At 48.5% G+C, this 22,383-nt stretch overlaps 1 protein-coding gene across 8 annotated transcripts in view; it reads right to left on the bottom strand.

Annotated features, from left to right (window-relative positions):
* LOC110493519 (potassium voltage-gated channel subfamily KQT member 5) overlaps window positions 1–22,383 on the bottom strand; it is a 162,965-nt gene that overhangs the window by 80,448 nt on the left and 60,134 nt on the right. The gene's annotated exons all lie outside the window — the stretch shown is intronic.

Here is a 22,383-nt window from a genome sequence, read left to right as displayed (position 1 = left end):
TAGATTGCGATCCATGTTTATTGTGACTATAGCAACATGAATCTAAATACAAACAGTGCAAAATAATAAACGTAATGAAAACCGAAACAGCCTAAACTGGTGCAAACTAACACTAAGGACAATCACCCACAAACACACAGTGAAACCCAGGCTACCTAAATATGGTTCCCAATCAGAGACAATGACTAACACCTGCCTCTGATTGAGAACCATATCAGGCCGGACATAGAAATAGACAAACAAGACATCCAACATAGAATGCCCACCCAGTTCACGTCCTGACCAACACTAAAACAAGGAAAACACACACGAACGATGGTCAGAACGTGACAGCTTCATTCAAAGCTGCATCAAAGAGACTTAGCTTGACAACCCAGGTGAATGAGGAGTATGTAGACTGAACGCTAGATGGATGGGAAACTAAGTCCTGCTTGACAGTGTGGTATTGATCTCACAGATTCTCAGAGTTTCTGACAGAGCCCTCCTGACACATGATGACAGACCCATGAAAACAGACACATCTGGTTGTTGTTAATTCTAACTCATGGGATAATATGTGCAGCAGTGTTCTATGGAAATTGCACAAATGTGGTGTGTGTGTGTTTATGATTGTATTAGCTTGAGTGAGATTGCTGCTGTCTCTCTGGCAACCAGATGCAACAAAACTAAAGTCCTTAAGTTCCCTGTTCAATGCTGTAAGAGATGAGTGGTTGAGAGTAGAGAGGTTTGAGAGGCCCTCAGATGGTGTCTGTCTGCTAAATGGATTTGAGATTTCACACGGTAGATCGTTTTTGATGAGGGAGAGGAATTCAGGTTGATGCAGAGTGTCTCTGCAAGAGCGTTCTCAAGTTGCTGTGTGTAATTTGAGAGAGCATTACTGGTGTCACTCATACAAGCACACAGACAATCGTACTGTACATACAACACACACACTTTCCCATTTTCGTTCCAAATTGTTGCTAATTAAAGGATGTCTGTTCATTCAGCTACAGCGGGTATGATTACAGGATTAAAGGGGGGAAATATTGACGGGGGTTTCTGATGATTCACAATACAGAAAATGTCCTATGCTTTAAAAGAGACACATTTGTGAAAATGTTTTAAGAAATTACAGAACACCTTTGGGTTTTTGTGCGTCAGAAAAAAGGACAAAAAAAAAACTGTGGTTAGCAGTTCACAGTAAATATTTTCCATTTAGCAAATTCATATTTATTTTCCTAATAACCTCGTTATTCTAAATGGAGGGCTTTATGGGTCAAGGAGATAGAACGCACATAAATATGGGAGCCGCTTGGCTGTTTTGTTTCAGTTACGATAACAACTCCTCTCTCTAAATTATACCAGGGATTAAGCTGCGGCTCTGAAGACAGCCAAAGACAGCCAAATGGAAAGATGATATCAATCTAAGACGCTAAATCTATTCATTTATTCCGCGTGCCAAACGCCACCCTATTCCTTCTGTAGTGCATTACCGTTGACCAGGGCCCATAGGGCTAAGGTCAAAAGTAGTGCACTGGCCTATAAGGAATAGAAAGCCATTTGGGACGGACCCTAGAAAACAGTTGGAACTCATGAAACGTCTTCTTTCTGGTTTAAAGAAGAGGGGGGGGGGGGGGATGAGGAGGAGAGAGGGAAAAAGAGGGATGAGTGCAGTTATTTTCCATCCATTAGTGGACCATTGCATGAGAGACAGATGACATAAACATCATTTACCTTCCACATCTCCACTTAATGAAGTAATCACATCATAATCGAGGAAGGCATCGGCCGTTACGTCTCACTCACTGACTCCTCTAGCACAGAGGTGAAATCGAATCAGGTAGAAAACACATTTTACTCCGGCATTTTTTATTAAATACCCTCAGGCCGGTCTGTTTAATTCTGACAGTGAATGATTTTTAAATTGTGTGTCCATTACTCTTTAACAGACTGAGGAGAAACATAAGGCCAAGAGAGCAAAACAAAAACTCAAGGCCCTACTGGATTAACAAAGCTGTAAGACAATGTCATTCGTTCTCATGCAGTCACTTCGCACTGCATACCATTGTCCTATTGAACTCTGACATTGGAAGATTTTGAGATATGGTGCGTGAGAAGGATTTCTACATGAATTCCAATGGAACATTGGAACACTTTCCGTCAAGACTACTCTCTCCACGGCTGCCGCGACTGGCATTTCCTTGAGTCCTACATGAAGGTGAATGCAGCAACGCCTCGATATGCCAACATGAAAATCAATCCTTCAGGATATATTTTAAATCCAAATACAGGACTTTTAACTGGTCAAGGTGGAATAAAAATCTGTTCAAAAGGTGAAAACAGGACACGCAAAGAAACAAGGTCTTCTGACAACAACCTCCACACACTGTATCAGACAGCTCATTTGCATGTACAACATTTCCTCAAATCCAGCCCAGTTTTCTTAGGATCATTCAAACTGGATGGAACAAGGAATCGTCTGCTACTCTGATTCATATCACAAGTAACAGATGGATTGGGTTTATGAAAGTGGGCTCAGTTTGACCGACAGGGAGTCATTTGGGCATTCCTCCACCTGTCACAAACTGAGCGATTGGGCGGCTGCGGTGGAACGCCACACATTTCCAGAATTACCTGGAATATTCCCATTTAGGTGCTATTTCAAATCAAATCAAATCAAATGGGTCACACGCGCCGAATACAACAGGTGTAGACCTCACTGTGAAATGCTCACTTACAAGCCCTTAACCAAAAATGCAGTTCAAGAAATAGAGTTAAGAAAATATTTACTAAACAAACTAAAGTAAAAAATGAAATAGAAAGTAACACAAGAAAATGATATAACAATAACAAGGCTATATACAGGGAGTACCGGTACCAAGTCAATGAGCGGGGGTACAGGTTAGTCAAGGTAATTTGTACATGTAGGTAGGGGTAAAGTGACAATGTAAAGATAATATACAGCGAGTAGCAGTAGTGTAAAAACAAAGGGGGGAATAGTCCGGGTGGCCATTTGATTCATTGTTCAGCAGTCTTATGGCTTGGGGGTAGAAGCTGCTAAGGAGCCTTTTGGACCTAGACTTGGCGCTCCAGTACCGCTTGCCGTGCGGTAGCAGAGAGAACAGTCTATGACTTGGGTGACTGGAGTCTTTGATCATTTTTTGGGCCTTCCTCTGACACAGCCTAGTATATAGGTCCTGGATTGCAGGAAGCTTGGCCCCAGTGATGTACTGGGCCGTACACGTTACCCTCTGTAGTGCCTTGCGTCACATGCCGAGCAGTTCCCATACCAGGCGGTGATGCAACCGGTCAGGATGCACTCGATGGTGCAGCTGAGGAACTTTTTGAGGATCTGAGGACCCATGCCTAATCTTTTCAGTCTCTTGAGGGGGAAAAGGTGTTGACATGCACCTCTTCATGATTGTCTTGTGTTTGGACCTTGATAGTTTGTTGGTGATGTGGACACCAAGGAACTTGAAACTCTCGACCCGCTCCACTTCATCCCCGTCGATGTTAATGGGGGCCTGTTCCGCCCTCCTTTTCCTATAGTGCTCAATCATCTCCTTTGTCTTGCTCACATTGAGGGAGAGGTTGGTTGTCATGGCACCACACTGCTCGGTCTCTGACCTCCTCCCTATAGGCTGTTTCACCGTTGTCAGTGATCAGGCCTATCACTGTTGTGTCGTCAGCAAACGTAATGATGGTGTTGGTCTATGCTTGGCCACGCAGTCGTGGGTTCTTTCCCCATGCAAAGAAGGTGAAATCTGTGAGACAAAGCCTCTGATGTTCTATACAGGCACTATGAGTATGGAAGGATCAGGAACTAAGACCACCTTGCCAATTGAGAGCTGATCAAGCAAAGCCTGGTGAAATCCGACCCGATTCACCCCAAAAAGTGTGTGTTATTCTATACGTTGCTCTAAGTCACTTTGTGCTGCGATGTCACAGCTGGCCTCGCAGGTAAATCCCTACTTCAATCTCCTTCATATAATTCAAGTCCCTGAACTGATTTGCTTATTCATGATCTGTTTTCATTTAGCAGATGCTCATGTTCACAGCTGGTCCCTTAGTCACCTAGCTGTGGCTAATTGAAGAGCTTGGTCAGGTAAAGGTACTGCCACTTCCAGGCGCCATGAGGCGACTTTATGCCAGCAACAACTGGTCTAGGGCCAGTTTTACTTATAAATCAACACTTAGGGTTGGAATTGGCCCCAAAAATAAAGCACCCTAGAGTGAGGGATCAACAACCAAGACATGAAGAGTCGTCGGAAAACAGGAGTCTCAACGAAAACAGGAGCATCACCTTGGATACAGACAGTCAGCGGCCATCTTTGAAATGACTCAACAAAACATCCCAACAGCCCCATCCATCGATGGCCTTACATGCGTGACTGGTATCAAAGCAGCGGCCTTTGGTCCTCAGAATGACACTGCCCAACCCAATGATGACTAGTGCTGATACTTAAACAGACATTGTACACCACAACAATGGTTTGATTAGTCTAGGAGGGCAGTATCGCAAACAGTGCAAAAGACAAAAGCCAGAGCATTTCACCCGTCGATCAAAATAGGAGTACTGGACTTGTCATCAAGTCCAGGGACAATGGCATTAGTGACTCGGGCCAATATTGCCCCTGGAAAATATCAAGCGACTGGCTTTCATTTCAATGTGATTCATTGTAATGGGGTTTCATGTCTATATAAACCAGCCATCAATGGTAATGGAGTCACCATGAATAAATGAGTAACAAACATGGACACACACACACACACACACACACACACACACACACAGTGGTTTGCGAGATCTGAAAGGTCATCAGAGCGAATAGAAAAGCTCAGTGCCCGCAGTATTTAATGTGGCTAATGCAGAGATAATAGTATCTCAACTAACCTGTTTGGTCTTCTTAATGTAGTGTGTGTGTGTTTAAGTGTGTGTGACTGAAGAAACTCTTTGCTAATGGCAAACACTATTAACCCCTCTCCATTCCTTCAGCTGCCTCCCTTCCTCATGTTATCTTCCCCCAGCTGTGTTTCAAACGCTGAGTCACACAACAGTGAAGGATTTTGATTGGTCTGAACAATGCTAATTATAGTTAACTACTCTAGGCAATTGACCGCTGTCCCCTACCAAGCACATGGACAGAGAGTGTTGACCCGACCTGCCGAATGCTGTGGGGAGGGAGGAGAGGGGGAGAGATGGGGTGAGGGAGAAGAATAAAGAATGCTGACCCATTGAGTGTGCTTTTACTGCTGTGGGGGATAGGGGGAGAGAATGAAGGGAAATGAAAAGAGAGAGAGTAGGGGAGAGAGGAGAGACAGGTGAAGGAGTGTGAGAGGGAGTGTTGGAGAGGGAGAGAGGAGAGGGGGAATACATGGGGGGAGAGAAGGGGGAGATGGAGAACGGAGGTAAAGGGTGAGAGGGACAGAGGAGGAGAGGAGGGAGGGCAGAGCAGAGGAGGGGGAAAGAGGAGGGGGAAAGAGGAGGATGGGAGGGTGAGGGGTTAGTTGTAGAACAAGGGGGACAGTGTGGCGAAAGGAACAGTTTTCGAGTCCTTCTGTAAATTAGACGGTCATACAGGAAGAGAGAGGGGCGGACGGCCACGGCTTCTATCCCCATCCACCCCAAAAAAATCCTGGGACAGGACAGAGGACTTCATTGTGTACCCTGGTCCACCTCTAAGCACTTGTGGCCTCTTCTGCTCAGTCAGACTCACTCTCCTCATCTAAAAACACAACATTTCCCCAAAACTTAGAAGACTAAACTAGTGTCTGGATTGAGGAGAAAAACAAATACATCCGGACCAAAAACAGTTATTGGGTGCCCTGAAGGTGAGTTCACAGTGTCTAGCTTAAACACTGGCCTTTGATATTTTAGCTCTTGTCACATCGCCACCAGGTGAGAGGAGTCATCCGTGACCTTTGACCTCGGGCTATGTGGCAGGTGTCTGCGCCCCTGTAGTACATCTGTGCTCTCTTGGCTCCCTCCCTCTCTCTCTCCTTTTATTTCCCGCTAGGCTTGTGAAACCAGGCCCTAATTACTCTCCAGTCTGCTACAGTACCACCAGGAGAGAGCGAGAGAGAGAGAGAGCGAGAGAGAGAGAGAGAGCGAGAACAAGAGAGAGAGCAAGATAGAGTGAGAGAGAGAGAGAGAACAAGAGAGAGAGAGAACAAGAGAGAGAGAGAGACCAAGAAAGAGAGAGAGAATGAGATAGATAGATAGATAGAGAGAGAGAGAGAGAGAGAGAGAGTGAGAGAGAGAGAGAGAGAGAGAGAACAAGAGAGAGAGAATGAGAGATAGATAGAGAGAGAGAGAGAGAGAGAGAGAGAGAGAGAGAGAGAGAGAGAGAGAGAGAACAACAGAGAGAGAGAACGACAGAGAGAAAGAGAGAAAGAGAGAACGACCGAGAGAGAGAGTTCGCATCTGGAAGCCATCGCCTCAAAATCTCATTATCAAATTACCAGGCTGGATACACAGTGCTGCTGCTGTAGGGCTGAGCCTCTCTCTACTCTGCTACGCTCCATTAGCTACACCCCAGTGTTGTGTTGACGAGTTGCTGTTTTCCTTTCGACAACACCTCGTGAGCTTATTGCGTTAGTAAAGAAGCCAATGCCTAGCAATAACTCTGTGAATGGTAACCTTGGAGAATGTAGTACTGGGAAGCTATCTGGCACATTCAGTATACATCTCCCTTGTGTGTCCATCAGGTCTTTACTGTGGTCGGCTCCAGCACATTGTCTGTTTTATTAGGCCTTTATGGTTTTCACAAATCTATCAAGGTGTGAGTGTGAAACAACATGCTCGGTGGCTGTGGGAATCTGTCAGCGCGGTGAAGAAACAAACCGCTCTGTTTGTGTGCCAGGAGCGCTGTTACTCCGCAATGCTCTTTTCTCATTTAGCACGTCGCTTGTCAATTTATAACGGGGGCACTCAGACGGTAAACAAACAGAAGTGTTTGACAGCGCCGAGCGCTTGGGTTTTACCCGTCGTCGTTCAGCCGCGGGGGTTACGTTTGACAGCTCGCACTCCAACACGTACCCATAAGCGAAAGAAGACCAGGATAGCGGTACTTGACTGCAGAGGAGAGGCAGATAGGTGAGCCTACTAGGCAAAAACGGGTTGAATCAAAGTTGTTTCCACATCATTTCAACCCCAAAAATGTGAATCAACGTGGGAAACTGATTGGATTTGCAAAAAGTCATCAAAGCCAGAGCATTTCGTGTTTTCTTCACACAATTTTTCACCTAAATCCAATGACATTGTGACATTTTTTGTTGTTGATTTCACGTTGAATTCACCTTGACAATTCAACCAAATGTAAATCAAAAACAACAGTAGACGATGAAGTGACGTCTGTGCTCAGTGGGAGCCTCATTCTCTTCAAGGCCTCTTTGATTGACTCAAGTTTGCACGTCAGATAATTCAGTTACGTAACAGTGCTTTTGGAATATGTTGTTCAATATGCAAGTCAACTCCTGTAATTATTGGTACTAATACTTATTTTTGTCCTTTTAGGGAAGTTGTTTATTTATTTATTTCGTTTATTTAAAATGTATGGCTCTCTTTCTCTCTCGCTCCCTCATTCCCTCTTTAGCCAACCTATTTTGGAGACTCCTCATTGGACCATATTATTATATGATCTGATCATACATGACCGAGTTGTGACCCAGTCCTGTGTACACTACTAAAGTGTCTGTGGATCTATTGTAAACATGGATGTCTACGACCAGAAGCTGTGGTGGAATGTCTAGGGATCCCTTTCGTTGTGATGCTCACTGAGGGTTAATGTCCCTTGGACCCCCCCAACCCACCCCTCCACCCCCAAAAGTCCCTCTGTGGTGAGCAGTCTGAAAAGAAGGGAGGGGTGGGTGGGAGGATGTCAAAAGTCCCTCTGTGGTGAGCGGTCTGAATAGAGGGCTGGGTGGGAAGATGTCAAAAGTCCCTCTGTGGTGAGCGGTCTGAATAGAGGGCTGGGTGGGAAGATGACAAAAGTCCCTCTGTGGTGAGCGGTCTGAATAGAGGGCTGGGTGGGAAGATGACAAAAGTCCCTCTGTGGTGAGCGGTCTGAATAGAGGGCTGGGTGGGAGGATGTCAAAAGTCCCTCTGTGGTGAGAGGTCTGAATAGAGGACTGGGTGGGAGGATGTCAAAAGTCCCTCTGTGGTGAGCGGTCTGAATAGAGGGCTGGGTGGGAGGATGTCAAAAGTCCCTCCGTGGTGAGAGGTCTGAATAGAGGGCTGGGTGGGAAGATGACAAAAGTCCCTCCGTGGTGCATCCACATCTGCTACAGTGACTGTCACTTTGTGCTTGTTTCTCTCCTTTGTATTCTATTCATTCTCGTTCTCTCCCTCCCAGCCAAAAGTGTAGTAGGGTCAGGGGGTACAGTAACAAGAAACACAAGAACATTAACTCTGAATGAATACCGCTTTCAAATCTTAAAATCCCACCAGTCACAGCGAGCAAAGTATTCAATAAAAGGTCAACGGGGAGAGGTGTGAACGTGAAAGGGAGCCCAAAACAAAGAAAAACAGATAGAAGATGATATGAAATCACTCGTCTAAATCCCAGTACCAAGACGGTAGAAGGACTTAAATCAGCCTCCGGCTCTGCGCGACAAAGACATCTGTTCCTCATTTCAGTCCACTCACTTGACAGAAGGATGCCCTCCTCTCCTCTTCAGTTCATCTAATACACTCCCCTTTCTTCATCCTTTCCTTCCTTCTGTTTGTTTTTCTCTTTATTGTGTGTTTTTGTGTACGTCTGAGTGTGTGTGTGTGTGTGTGTGTGTGTGTACTCGCTATTGAACTCTCTCTGTATGTGTGTGCATGCAGATACTGTAGGTGGCCGTATCCTCTCTCTGTCGGTGTGCGTTTTCTCTGGCCCACAGCCAAACCAGGCAGGTAATCCCTACACAGCAGCGACAGCAGGTAATCCCTACACAGCAGCGACAGCAGGTAATCCCTACACAGCAGCGACGGCAGGTAATCCCTACACAGCAGCGACGGCAGGTAATCCCTACACAGCAGCGACGGCAGGTAATCCCTACACAGCAGCGACTGCAGGTAATCCCTACACAGCAGCGACGGCAGGTAATCCCTACACAGCAGCGACGGCAGGTAATCCCTACACAGCAGCGACGGCAGGTAATCCCTACACAGCAGCGATGGCAGGTAATCCCTACACAGCAGCGACGGCAGGTAATCCCTACACAGCAGCGACGGCAGGTAATCCCTACACAGCAGCGACGGCAGGTAATCCCTACACAGCAGCGACGGCAGGTAATCCCTACACAGCAGCGACGGCAGGTAATCCCTACACAGCAGCGACGGCAGGTAATCCCTACACAGCAGCGACGGCAGGTAATCCCTACACAGCAGCGATGGCAGGTAATCCCTACACAGCAGCGACGGCAGGTAATCCCTACACAGCAGCGATGGCAGGTAATCCCTACACAGCAGCGACGGCAGGTAATCCCTACACAGCAGCGACGGCAGGTAATCCCTACACAGCAGCGACGGCAGGTAATCCCTACACAGCAGCGACGGCAGGTAATCCCTACACAGCAGCGACTGCAGGTAATCCCTACACAGCAGCGACGGCAGGTAATCCCTACACAGCAGCGACGGCAGGTAATCCCTACACAGCAGCGACGGCAGGTAATCCCTACACAGCAGCGACGGCAGGTAATCCCTACACAGCAGCGACGGCAGGTAATCCCTACACAGCAGCGACGGCAGGTAATCCCTACACAGCAGCGACTGCAGGTAATCCCTACACAGCAGCGACGGCAGGTAATCCCTACACAGCAGCGACGGCAGGTAATCCCTACACAGCAGCGACGGCAGGTAATCCCTACACAGCAGCGACGGCAGGTAATCCCTACACAGCAGCGACGGCAGGTAATCCCTACACAGCAGCGATGGCAGGTAATCTCTACACAGCAGCGACGGCAGGTAATCCCTACACAGCAGCGACGGCAGGTAATCCCTACACAGCAGCGACTGCAGGTAATCCCTACACAGCAGCGACTGCAGGTAATCCCTACACAGCAGCGACGGCAGGTAATCCCTACACAGCAGCGACGGCAGGTAATCCCTACACATCAGCGACGGCAGGTAATCCCTACACAGCAGCGATGGCAGGTAATCCCTACACAGCAGCGACGGCAGGTAATCCCTACACAGCAGCGACGGCAGGTAATCCCTACACAGCAGCGACTGCAGGTAATCCCTACACAGCAGCGACGGCAGGTAATCCCGACACAGCAGCGACGGCAGGTAATCCCTACACATCAGCGACGGCAGGTAATCCCTACACAGCAGCGATGGCAGGTAATCCCTACACAGCAGCGACGGCAGGTAATCCCTACACAGCAGCGACGGCAGGTAATCCCTACACAGCAGCGATGGCAGGTAATCCCTACACAGCAGCGATGGCAGGTAATCCCTACACAGCAGCGACTGCAGGTAATCCCTACACAGCAGCGACGGCAGGTAATCCCTACACATCAGCGACGGCAGGTAATCCCTACACAGCAGCGATGGCAGGTAATCCCTACACAGCAGCGACGGCAGGTAATCCCTACACAGCAGCGACGGCATGTAATCCCTACACAGCAGCGATGGCAGGTAATCCCTACACAGCAGCGATGGCAGGTAATCCCTACACAGCAGCGACGGCAGGTAATCCCTACACAGCAGCGATGGCAGGTAATCTCTACACAGCAGCGACGGCAGGTAATCCCTACACAGCAGCGACGGCAGGTAATCCCTACACAGCAGCGACGGCAGGTAATCCCTACACAGCAGCGACTGCAGGTAATCCCTACACAGCAGCGACGGCAGGTAATCCCTACACAGCAGCGACGGCAGGTAATCCCTACACATCAGCGACGGCAGGTAATCCCTACACAGCAGCGACGGCAGGTAATCCCTACACAGCAGCGATGGCAGGTAATCCCTACACAGCAGCGACGGCAGGTAATCCCTACACAGCAGCGACGGCAGGTAATCCCTACACAGCAGCGACTGCAGGTAATCCCTACACAGCAGCGACGGCAGGTAATCCCTACACAGCAGCGACGGCAGGTAATCCCTACACAGCAGCGACAGCAGGTAATCCCTACACAGCAGCGACAGCAGGTAATCCCTACACAGCAGCGACAGCAGGTAATCCCTACACAGCAGCGACGGCAGGTAATCCCTACACAGCAGCGACGGCAGGTAATCCCTACACAGCAGCGACAGCAGGTAATCCCTACACAGCAGCGACGGCAGGTAATCCCTACACAGCAGCGACGGCAGGTAATCCCTACACAGCAGCGACGGCAGGTAATCCCTACACAGCAGCGACGGCATGTAATCCCTACACAGCAGCGATGGCAGGTAATCCCTACACAGCAGCGATGGCAGGTAATCCCTACACAGCAGCGATGGCAGGTAATCCCTACACAGCAGCGACGGCAGGTAATCCCTACACAGCAGCGACGGCAGGTAATCCCTACACAGCAGCGACGGCAGGTAATCCCTACACAGCAGCGACGGCAGGTAATCCCTACACAGCATCGACGGCAGGTAATCCCTACACAGCAGCGACGGCAGGTAATCCCTACACAGCAGCGACGGCAGGTAATCCCTACACAGCAGCGACGGCAGGTAATCCCTACACAGCAGCGACGGCAGGTAATCCCTACACAGCAGCGACGGCAGGTAATCCCTACACAGCAGCGACGGCAGGTAATCCCTACACAGCAGCGACGGCAGGTAATCCCTACACAGCAGCGACGGCAGGTAATCCCTACACAGCAGCGACTGCAGGTAATCCCTACACAGCAGCGACGGCAGGTAATCCCTACACAGCAGCGACGGCAGGTAATCCCTACACAGCAGCGACAGCAGGTAATCCCTACACAGCAGCGACAGCAGGTAATCCCTACACAGCAGCGACAGCAGGTAATCCCTACACAGCAGCGACGGCAGGTAATCCCTACACAGCAGCGACGGCAGGTAATCCCTACACAGCAGCGACAGCAGGTAATCCCTACACAGCAGCGACGGCATGTAATCCCTACACAGCAGCGATGGCAGGTAATCCCTACACAGCAGCGACGGCAGGTAATCCCTACACAGCAGCGACGGCAGGTAATCCCTACACAGCAGCGACGGCAGGTAATCCCTACACAGCAGCGACGGCATGTAATCCCTACACAGCAGCGACAGCAGGTAATCTCTACACAGCAGCGACAGCAGTGACAGCAGCGACGGCAGGTAATCCCTACACAGCAGCGATGGCAGGTAATCCCTACACAGCAGCGACGGCAGGTAATCCCTACACAGCAGCGACGGCAGGTAATCCCTACACAGCAGCGACGGCAGGTAATCCCTACACAGCAGCGACGGCAGGTAATCCCTACACAGCAGCGACGGCATGTAATCCCTACACAGCAGCGACAGCAGGTAATCTCTACACAGCAGCGACAGCAGTGACAGCAGCGACGGCAGGTAATCCCTACACAGCAGCGATGGCAGGTAATCCCTACACAGCAGCGACGGCAGGTAATCCCTACACAGCAGCGACGGCAGGTAATCCCTACACAGCAGCGACGGCAGGTAATCCCTACACAGCAGCGACGGCATGTAATCCCTACACAGCAGCGACAGCAGGTAATCTCTACACAGCAGCGACAGCAGTGACAGCAGCGACGGCAGGTAATCCCTACACAGCAGCGACGGCAGGTAATCCCTACACAGCAGCGACGGCAGGTAATCCCTACACAGCAGCGACGGCAGGTAATCCCTACACAGCAGCGACGGCAGGTAATCCCTACACAGCAGCGATGGCAGGTAATCCCTACACAGCATCGACGGCAGGTAATCCCTACACAGCAGCGACGGCAGGTAATCCCTACACAGCAGCGACGGCAGGTAATCCCTACACAGCAGCGACGGCAGGTAATCCCTACACAGCAGCGACGGCAGGTAATCCCTACACAGCAGCGACTGCAGGTAATCCCTACACAGCAGCGACGGCAGGTAATCCCTACACAGCAGCGATGGCAGGTAATCCCTACACAGCAGCGATGGCAGGTAATCCCTACACAGCAGCGACGGCAGGTAATCCCTACACAGCAGCGACGGCAGGTAATCCCTACACAGCAGCGATGGCAGGTAATCCCTACACAGCAGCGATGGCAGGTAATCCCTACACAGCAGCGACGGCAGGTAATCCCTACACAGCAGCGACGGCAGGTAATCCCTACACAGCAGCGACGGCAGGTAATCCCTACACGGCAGCGACAGCAGGTAATCTCTACACAGCAGCGACAGCAGTGACAGCAGCGACGGCAGGTAATCCCTACACAGCAGCGACAGCAGTGACAGCAGCGACGGCAGGTAATCAGACAGGGGCTTCAGTTCAAGGTCTTACCTCTCGATCCTCTCCCTCTGTGTTAACTGTCAATCCCTATATCACCTCGACTTCGTTACTAATGGCCTCAAACACCAGGACATGTGTCGCAACAACAGCTAGACGCCAGGTCAGAGGTCAGCAGATCACATGAGATGACGTTGGCGGATAACAATGAAACTCCAACACTGTGTACAGTATGCTTTGACGTAAGGCAGTGTCTGATTGAGTGGCTCTACACCTACTAGAGATAGGGTTTACGTTATACACTGAGTGTACAAAACATTAAGGACACCTTCCTGATATTGAGTTGCAACCGCCGGGTCCTCAGAACACCTCAATTCGTTGGGGCATGGACTCTAGAAGGTGTCGAAAGCGTTCCACAGGGGATGCTGACCCATGTTGACTCCAATGCTTCCCACAGTTGTGTCAAGTTGGCTGGATGTCCTGTGGGTGAGTGGTGGACCATTCTTGAGACTCACGGGAAACGGTTGATTCACCTAGTCAGTCTGTCATAGTAAGAGCAGGTGTTCTTAATGTTTTGAACACTCAGTGTACATCTAGCTTATATGCCATCGTATATGGACTGTAAGAGGACTTTGGTGATGGTGGGTTTGACTGGATAGTTTATTTAGCGAGATGATTGACTGGCATGTTGTTAGAAAGACGGAATAAGTCAGTGTTAGAATATGAGAGTTCATTATTTAGGGAGGAGCAGGCTGCCCTATAAATGACCATAGCTTCATTGACGTTGCCTAATTAAGAAAAGAGTGTTAAATATTGAAAAAAAACGTATTAAGTTGGATATTGTACAGTGCAGCAAAGAGAGAATTGTACAGACTGTTTACTGGACACAAGTGCACTTCAGGAAGAGACACAAAGGCAATTGAAACTGTGTGAAGAGTGATTCTGCACATTTGTTTGTGCTCTAAGTAGAAGTAAATGTCATGCACACACAAATTGTCCCTTTGGACAGCGTTGCCAAGGGTGACAGATTGTGCCCTTTGAAACCAAAGACATTAAATAATGCAGCGCTAGCTAAAACCAACCGCGGGTTCCGTTTACGCAAAGTGACACAAAAGTTATATTCTCTGTGCCCGATGGGAAAGCGTGTCGGAGGGTGAGCAGTGGGAACAACTTTGAATCTTTTATGACCTGCTTTGTCTCCCCAGTTATAGTGTAGTTGTATAAGAGACACGTTTGTTAACATAAGGGGAAAAGCTTTCGCTCGCAAGTGACCTGTGTTGACAGTAGGAGACTGGGGAGAAACCCAAGTGTGTGTCCGTATGGCCATACATGGATAATATTGTGTAGCTAAGGTCTCAACCCAACCAACACCTGTCAATGGACGGTCTCTATGTAATGTTCACCTTTGAGAAATTCCAGCGTTCATACAAACAGAATCCTTTCAATAACACCTTGCACCGAGAGTGGCGTGTTCAAGTCCGTGTCTTTGGGTATAGGCCAACTTCATTAGATTGTCTGTAGTGTAGCAGTCACACTGTGGCAAGCTCAGCAGACACACAGGCCATAGTAATGGCTTTGGAAAAAACCTATCCCCTGACATTTTCCATTCATAAAAATTCCTGGAATTGGAATGGAGAAGGGGAAAGAAATGAAACAGAAATACATTTTACGTCTCTAAAATGTTTTTAAAATGTTTTTATTTGATTCTTTTGAAATGGTTGGCAGTGTGAGGGTTTAGCCATGATGCTCGTCTGTCTGCTGCCATTCCACAAAATGTTTGTGCTTTTCAAATGGAGAATATAAAAAGGGATTTGCTGACTGTGCTGTGCCCTTCAGAAGAAGTGGTTAGGAATGAAAGCTTTTTGTTAGATGGATGGAAAGGTCGTCTTAGTCTCCCATAATCTCCACAGAAGTAGCTTCACATTTCTTCATCGCCACAAACATACTCATTTCAATTTACCACAATATATTTAGAATACTGTGTTCCCTTTCTGCAATCATCTAGAGTAATGCAATAGTGCATTGCTTCGTGTGGGTTTAATTGGGGGTAATTACTAACTAAATCATACACTCTGCTGCTTCGATGCCTTTGTAGGGGATGATAAAAGGCTCCATCTTCAAGGTATTGGGAATATCGGTCATTTGTCACTTCACTAGAAACAGTGAAGACATCCCTTATAATCATCCTCTAACCTACAAATCAATGGGAGTGATTAAAAAGCAACATGGAACCAGTACTGTCAACACTGAGTGGATAAGCAGATCGCCAAGAAATATTGTCTGTGTTCTTGGCTGTGTTCCAATGTCCATACTAGCAAACCAATTAGAATACATGCACAGTATGTTACTTTATTCTAAGTGGTAGGCTGCTAGTGTTGATATTGGAACAGAGCCATTGACATAACAGACTCACAGTGTGCACGATATGCAGATAACCAGTATACATTGTATTGATTATTCTGCTTCTGATTCTGATTCTGATTCTTCTTCTTCTTCTTCTTCTTCTTCTTCTTCTTCTTCCGGTCCAGTAAAAAAAAAAACTAGAGTGTCCATCCATCCCCATCAACACTCCTCTTTTTTCCACACTCTTCTTTCCACACTCCTCTTCTCCTGCTTGCGCAGTATCCTAATTAGCTCTGATGCTACTGGATAAAGCCAGTTAATCACCTTGTTCATTAGCTAATTCATCACCAACCCACACAACAACGCCTCTTAGTAATATAATTCCCTGGCAAAGGGCATCCTCTTCACCCCTGAACTCATTATTACACCACTCAGTCGGTCACTGCTCTTCATAGTCAATGGAAGCACTGCCAGTAGGACGCTGCTTTTGTGATTGCGTGCCTTGCTAAATGAACATGCGACGCAGACTCTGTGACACCATTCAAACGCGCGCACATACGCACGCACATACGCACGCAGGCATGTAGCGCAGGCAGGCCCCCGCGTGCACATGACTCATGCACACAAACAGATAGCGTGGACATTGTCCCGCAGCAAGATTCCATAAGCAGTCGGTACACAACTAAAAACATTCACTTTACAGTGCATGCGTCCAAACTAAGCTCTTTCGTGTCATTTGACTGAGAGGCGTAGCTCCATCATCACAGCCTTGGCCTAGGGGACAGGCTAGATAGTTGTCATTGTCCGTTAAAACACAGGCGCCAGTAACACACTAGTACACCTCATTGTGAATTCCACCATTGCTGCCAATTTCTCTCTCTCCAGCGACGTTTCCGTCCCCTCCCCTCCCCTCCCCGACTCATGTGGACTTGTGGTATGTGATGTGAGCTTTCCCCCTGCGCTAACCCGCGGCTAATTAGGATTAGCATATCTGCCCCAACCAAAACAACAGCGCAATATGAGAGCGCGGGAGCCAGTACCCTTTATATTCACCCAGTCCATAATAATCCCTCTGTCTCTGACTAGACAGCTCCTTAGATCTCCACGGAAAGGAGTCTATTGTGAACCGAGTAGCTCCGGCACCTACTGCAAATCAGGCTACAGCCACTTGCACCAGCTGTGTCGCTAATGTGGGGGCTAGCGCTTAGCGTAGCAGCGGCAGCTAGCAGGCGGCTAATTGGGGCACCAGTGTTTGAACTGGACGATTAGCCTCCCTCGGTGGCGCCACATCCCAGGAGCTTAGAGGGAGAATAGTAGAAAGAGCAGGCTAAAGGCTGTGCTGTATGCAACAAATGGTAGGCTAACACACACTGCAGGCACACATGCACGCACACAAACACAGGCACACACCCACACACACACGACAAGCAACCGAGGATAAAGAACAGACTTATGAAAGCTGACAGTTGGTAGCCATATTTCTCTCTCTGAATGCTGAATCGTGTGGTCTCGCTGAGTGAGGTGATATAAAGAGATAAATGTGTCACACTGAAACACTGTTACTGGAGGTGCCCTCAAACAGACTACAGGAAGGACTCTTTGAGACATGGAAGACTATAGAGAGTAGTGTGACAGGAAACCATAGTGTGACAGAGAGGCCTGTGACAGGGCATGACATAACAGTCACACGGTAACTGTGTAACAGGACGTTAAACTGCACCACGACAGCGTAAACGAGAGCTACGGTCTGTTAGGGAAGCACAGTGATGTTATTTTATAGAGACAGACAGACTGCACTGGCTTTTACGTCATTAGGGCTTATTTAGTATCCCCACAGGCGATAGAGCAGAGAGGGTGAACCATCTAGAGGTTGGAACGATACAAGTTCAGGAGGTCTGGGACACTCAAGAGATGCAATGTACTGAATGTGTGGACGTTTACGAATGAATCCATATCAAATCAAATCAAATCACATTTTATTTGTCACATACACATGGTTAGCAGATGTTAATGCGAGTGTAGCGAAATGCTTGTGCTTCTAGTTCCGACAATGCAGTAATAACCAACAAGTAATCTAACTAACAATTCCAAAACGAGTGTCTTATACACAGTGTAAGGGGATAAAGAATATGTACATAAAGATATATGAATGAGTGATGGTACAGAGCGGCATAGGCAAGATACAGTAGATGGTATCGAGTACAGTATATACATATGAGATGAGTATGTAAACAAAGTGGCATAGTTAAAGTGGCTAGTGATACATGTATTACATAAGGATGCAGTAGATGATATAGAGTACAGTATATACGTATACATATGAGATGAATAATGTAGGGTATGTAAACATTATATTAGGTAGCATTGTTTAAAGTGGCTAGTGATATATTTTACATCATTTCCCATAAATTCCCATTATTAAAGCGGCTGGAGTTGAGTCAGTGTGTTGGCAGCAGCCACTCAATGTTAGTGGTGGCTGTTTAACAGTCTGATGGCCTTGAGATAGAAGCTGTTTTTCAGTCTCTCGGTCCCAGCTTTGATGCACCTGTACTGACCTCGCCTTCTGGATGATAGCGGGGTGAACAGGCAGTGGCTCGGGTGGTTGTTGTCCTTGATGATCTTTATGGCCTTCCTGTGACATCGGGTGGTGTAGGTGTCCTGGAGGGCAGGTAGTTTGCCCCCGGTGATGCGTTGTGCAGACCTCACTACCCTCTGGAGAGCCTTACGGTTGTGGGCGGAGCAGTTGCCGTACCAGGCGGTGATACAGCCCGCCAGGATGCTCTCGATTGTGCATCTGTAGAAGTTTGTGAGTGCTTTTGGTGACAAGCCGAATTTCTTCAGCCTCCTGAGGTTGAAGAGGCGCTGCTGCACCTTCTTCACGATGCTGTTTGTGTGAGTGGACCAATTCAGTTTGTCTGTGATGTGTATGCCGAGGAACTTAAAACTTACTACCCTCTCCACTACTGTTCCATCGATGTGGATAGGGGGGTGTTCCCTCTGCTGTTTCCTGAAGTCCACAATCATCTCCTTAGTTTTGTTGACGTTGAGTGTGAGGTTATTTTCCTGACACCACACTCCGAGGGCCCTCACCTCCTCCCTGTAGGCCGTCTCGTCGTTGTTGGTAATCAAGCCTACCACTGTTGTGTCGTCCGCAAACTTGATGATTGAGTTGGAGGCGTGCGTGGCCACACAGTCGTGGGTGAACAGGGAGTACAGGAGAGGGCTCAGAACGCACCCTTGTGGGGCCCCAGTGTTGAGGATCAGCGGGGTGGAGATGTTGTTGCCTACCCTCACCACCTGGGGGCGGCCCGTCAGGAAGTCCAGTACCCAGTTGCACAGGGCGGGGTCGAGACCCAGGGTCTCGAGCTTGATGACGAGCTTGGAGGGTACTATGGTGTTGAATGCCGAGCTGTAGTCGATGAACAGCATTCTCACATAGGTATTTCTCTTGTCCAGATGGGTTAGGGCAGTGTGCAGTGTGGTTGAGATTTCATCGTCTGTGGACCTATTTGGGCGGTAAGCAAATTGGAGTGGGTCTAGGGTGTCAGGTAGGGTGGAGGTGATATGGTCCTTGACTAGTCTCTCAAAGCACTTCATGATGACGGTAGTCGTTTAGCTCAGTTACCTTAGCTTTCTTGGGAACAGGAACAATGGTGGCCCTCTTGAAGCATGTGGGAACAGCAGACTGGTATAGGGATTGATTGAATATGTGCGTAAACACACCGGCCAGCTGGTCTGCGCATGCTCTGAGGGCGCGGCTGGGGATGCCGTCTGGGCCTGCAGTGAAGGAGAGTCCGCATGTTTTCGTTGCAGGCCGTGTCAGTGGCACTGTATTGTCCTCAAAGCGGGCAAAAAAGTTATTTAGTCTGCCTGGGAGCAAGACATGACATGAAAACATGGTTTTCTTCTTGTAGTCCGTGATTGACTGTAGACCCTGCCACATACCTCGTGTCTGAGCCGTTGAATTGAGATTCTACTTTGTCTCTATACTGACGCTTAGCTTGTTTGATAGCCTTGCGGAGGGAATAGCTGCACTGTTTGTATTCGGTCATGTTATCAGTCACCTTGCCCTGATTAAAAGCAGTGCTTCGCGTTTTCAGTTTCGGGTGAGAGCGTGCGAGCGTGGTGTGCGTGTGCGTGCGTGTGTGCGCGCGCGTGTGTGTGTGTGCGCGCGCGCGCATGTGTGTGTGTGCGCGCGTGCGTGTGCGTGTGTGTGTGCGTGTGTGCATCTCACTAGGCTGTTGAGCTTGCTTATCAGTCCTTGAACACTATTGTTTGCCTATTCAACCAATAAGACTGTTATTATTCCTTGTATTTGGTTGAATCTTAATTAATTCCGCATGTCATTTCGAGTTCGAGGCTTTAAGAAAACAACGTTTTACTCTAGTGATGACGGGCGAGGGAACTGCCAAGAGCGAGATGAGACGACGACAGCGAGACAACCTGTATCAAACTAACTGGGGGAGTTGTACAACATGTATCGCTCTGCCTCAAGGCCTTGACAGCATGGAGAGTCTTCATCCATTTCTGCATCAGCTCCTGCTACCCTGTTCATACACTCGAGCGCTCGCACACACACACACACACACACAGTCACACACACACACACACACACACACACACACACACACACACACACACACACACACACACACACAGTGTTTCAATTTCGCATTGCCCCCCCCCCCACCCCCACCCTGAAGGATCTAGATAGTATCCATGGTGCTCTGGCCTTGCTCTATTGATACTCTATGGGAGATGTGTTATATCAAAGGACACAAGCACATCATACAAGGCAAGCGAGCGCCTGGAGCTTGAGATGGACTGAGAGAGAGTGCAGTGTAGCATCATACTGCAGTGGCCATCGACTACTGACGAGACAGGGAGGCTTCATTAGAGCGGCAAAGCGCAATGGAACCCACTCCCACCCACTGAGGCTCAGCGTGTGCTTACGTCATCGTGTGTATTGGCCTAGTCCAATAGGATGCTCATTGACGCTATGAAAATCTCTGGCTCTGAAATCCATTATCCTGTTGCTATCGCTAAAGACGGACAGGGGCATGTGGAAAATGTACGACCAGGCCAAAGTAGTATTTCTATCGAAAACTATATAAGGAGTCAGTGGATTATCTTGCCATCCAGAGGGGAGACATGTTTAAAACCATGGACGATCAGAGCTTGGTAAACTGTATATAGAAGCCTAGACATGGAGATGACACAGCGCCCCCGCCATTGTGAAAGAAGGAGGATTATGGGAGGAAGGAGCCGAGGAAATGAGGCTTATTTCGCCCTGGGGCTGGTCCAGGCCGGTCCTCGCCACTGCGGCGGCGCTCCAGCCAGGGCCCAAAAACGAGGCCCATTTGCTAGTCCTAATGGTGGCAGGGTTGGCCTGCCAGTTGTCCCACAAGGGTGTGTGCCAGGACCGCTGTCTGTTGCTATAGTTAGTATCTCACACCATGACCCTGGTGTCTACTAGCACTGTCTGTTCCTCCAGTTACAACTGTCCCGCATGGATGAATGCCAGCACCTCTGTCTGTTTGTTCCTCCAGCTACAACTGTCCCGCAGGGATGAATGCCAGCACCTCTGTATGTCTGTTCCTCCAGTTACAACTGTCCCGCAGGGATGAATGCCAGCACCTCTGTCTGTTTGTTCCTCCGTTTACAACTGTCCCGCAGGGATGAATGCCAGCACCTCTGTCTGTCTGTTCCTCCAGTTACAACTGTCCCGCAGGGATGAATGCCAGCACCTCTGTCTGTCTGTTCCTCCAGTTACAACTGTCCCGCAGGGATGAATGCCAGCATCTCTGTCTGTCTGTTCCTCCAGTTACAACTGTCCCGCAGGGATGAATGCCAGCATCTCTGTCTGTCTGTTCCTCCAGTTACAACTGTCCCGCAGGGATGAATGCCAGCACCTCTGTCTGTCTGTTCCTCCAGTTACAACTGTCCCGCAGGGATGAATGCCAGCCCCTCTGTCTGTTTGTTCCTCCGGTTACATTTATGACACGACCCCGGTGTCACCCGGCATGGAGGCTCTAGCTCAGACTCGAGTCTGCTTTCGCTCCCCTCTCATTCTGTAGGGTCCATATTTGACACTGATACAAATCCCAGACCAGACAGTGGCCGACATGCCAATCAAAAGGCATAAATCCGACAGAAGTGACATGTTGCGAAACGGTAAATCCGGGAAAAGCTGCACAGAGGATACTGTATGGAAGAGAACATAATGTAGAGCCCACATATCAAACAAAAAGGTACAAACCAGAAAGACACTACTGGAAAGAAACGACACTACAAAGAGACTAACGCCGTACATATACTACTGTTTGAAGAGGCAACATTACTGTTTTTTGTGACTGTTTGCTGCAGCAGGAAAATAATCCTGCAGCGACAGGAAATGTGACTTATGATGTGGATTATAATTAATGGTAATTTCTGTACGGGTTCATCGATTCTTCGTCAGGAAAAATCAAGTCTGAAATTTCAAAGTGGAAATGACAAACTTCAGAAGCCTTTTTAAACCTCAAACACACGACAAGCTTCAAATTCACTGTGACAGTTTGATCTGTACAAACCCAAGGTGCAGACCAGAAAATGGACAGAAGTTAATCCCAAAGAAAATACACTTTAAACAGGAACTAAACATAAACCAAGTGCTACTGTATACAGAGGCGTTCTACATTAGACCAACCAG

This window comes from Oncorhynchus mykiss, chromosome 17 (assembly GCF_057628025.1).
Source record: "Oncorhynchus mykiss isolate SJ-2025 chromosome 17, ASM5762802v1, whole genome shotgun sequence".
Classification (NCBI taxonomy): Eukaryota; Metazoa; Chordata; class Actinopteri; order Salmoniformes; family Salmonidae; genus Oncorhynchus; species Oncorhynchus mykiss.
The sequence above is the reverse complement of the archived record's forward strand: the minus strand, read 5'-3'. Positions and strand labels throughout refer to the sequence as shown.